General features: G+C 40.2%; 1 long non-coding RNA gene across 1 annotated transcript in view; it reads right to left on the minus strand.

Annotated features, from left to right (window-relative positions):
* LOC108503444 overlaps nucleotides 1–1,186 on the minus strand; it is a 6,528-nt gene extending 5,342 nt beyond the window's left edge. Inside the window, exon 1 of the long non-coding RNA XR_001876831.1 lies at nucleotides 1,108–1,186. This is a non-coding gene — a long non-coding RNA (uncharacterized LOC108503444). The remainder of the gene's footprint in view (nucleotides 1–1,107) is intronic.
* Nucleotides 1,187–2,053: the final 867 nt, after the last annotated feature.

The following is a 2,053-nucleotide window of genomic DNA, read 5'->3' on the forward strand; positions in this document are numbered from 1 at the left end:
CTCCATAAACAAGTTTGTCAAGTCAGTTCACTTGCTTAGAATCTGCTTCTCTACTTACCTTTAATGCAAAACAGTGGAAACCCGTTGAAGTGCTATGTGTTTTTTCTTAATGAAGTAAGTACCTATTCTGTTCCTCTCTAATTACACAAAGTTGCGAATCTAGCATCTGTGACACAGGGTATTTATGATGAAACTTAAGAAAACTTATGAAACCACTCTCACCTACTCTAGAAAGAATAGGGAAATTCTGGACATGCCTTTTCCTATTTATGTATACACTCTGTATTTGGCTTAATGTTTTTCATGGTTAGTTGAGTTAGTGTTTTCCCCCTTTTTCACCTGTTAATGAAAAAGAAAATTAATGCTACATGGGAAGAGTTTCCCAAAGGTTTAATAACCTTTTCAAAAACCTTTAAGTGAAGCAGCAGGCGAAATCACCATCAAGTTAAAGCCCTTGTTAGTGACAACAGTCATCACCACATGGAAAATAGTTTTATTCCGTATCCGCATGTCAGGAAACCTCAACTCCCTAGTATGCTGAGGAAATGCATATTAGAAAGTGGAATGATTAACATGGCACCACTTGTTGTGTAAAGCATTACATATTCTGAGTGCTTTAATGGAAACATGGAAAAGGTATAGTTATAAAAATCATATGTTTTAATGTAAACATATCTGGTGCATTCTTAAACAAAAGTAATAATCTTTTAATATTTTCTGGCAGTATGGTACCATGTCACATTAGTAGCACATTGTGAATAGTCAAAGCAAATGAATGGATACAATGAGTTTTACAGCTTGCCTTCCAGAAGTGAAAGCAATGCATATACCAAGGGGTTGTGGGTAGCAAGAAAATGAGATTGTCCTGCTGATTGGATGCAGACAAGCAATGAGTAATTCAAGAGCTCACAGTAAAACAAACTGCTTGTGGCACTACTACTTCTACCCAATTACCAATTCAGAGAGAAAATAAAAAGCAGTTTCAGTAGAGTCAGGGTGGGAAATCTCCAATTAGCACCAATTAGCGAAGTTGCTTCCTAGAGCGGAATTCTGGGGACATAAGAAAAAAAAAATCTCCCAGAATGCCTGGTTGGAGCATTTATTTACCAGGTGATGGGACTCCCGAAGAATAACTTGATGAGGATTTGCGCCTGTGGGACTTGAATACAGATACTACTTGGAACTTGCCTGCTCGATTTGACTGGTCAATCATAGGCTGTACTATTCTTCTTCTGGCATTAATAAACCTGCAACAGAATACAAAGAATACAAGTCCTTTCATGAGCTTGCTTCTGTGTTTTGAGAACATCTCTGCTTTAAAACTGACAAGATTTTAGTGTGGTGTGGAAATGTGTTTTGCTTCGCGTTGCTTTTTTAAAAGAGTATAATTTCACTTTAAAGGATTTTCCTCTAAGTGCTCAGAAATTGTAACTGGTAACGTGCTTATCTTACTAGCCAGCTTAAAGCTGTATTTGCCAGAAGGCTTTGACCGAAAACTTGTGTTAAAAGACAATTGTTTCTTTAACTTCTTCTAAGTGGCTCAGATCCTGGTTAAAGTTCACAGGCTGGGAGACTTTCTTTTCCCCTTTCCATCTTAGGGATCCAGCTCCCCTTGCAGCTGGCCATAAATGAGGACCAGGCTTTTCCACTCTGTGCTTTCACAAGGTATCGTTAGGTCAGCAAAGCCATCAATTAGACTGTCTGAAGTTTTATCACCAGCACAGCAGCAATAAGTGCCGGCCTAGAAAGACTTCTGCTCTTCTGCAACTCCTGCTAGTTGGAGCCTGTAAAGGCAAGGGTCGTTTGGAGGTCAGTGCCAGCTGGGGGCCACCTCTGTGTCTGAGCGGGGACACTCCGTGCAAGGCGACCGCCCGCCTGCCCTAAACTCAGGCACCTTTCAACTCGTTAGAAACTCCCAGTCACAGGTACATGTGGTTAATATTAGGCCCAAAATAACCTTTTTTAATCTCAAACTGGGGTGGTTGCTGAGGCTTTTGAGCACTGGTAAAGGCAGTTAGTTGGCTGTGGAGCCTGGATTTAATTTTGCTGGTAA

The sequence above is a fragment of the Lepidothrix coronata genome, unplaced genomic scaffold (assembly GCF_001604755.1).
Source record: "Lepidothrix coronata isolate B3197 unplaced genomic scaffold, Lepidothrix_coronata-1.0 Scaffold138, whole genome shotgun sequence".
Lineage (NCBI taxonomy): Eukaryota > Metazoa > Chordata > Aves > Passeriformes > Pipridae > Lepidothrix > Lepidothrix coronata.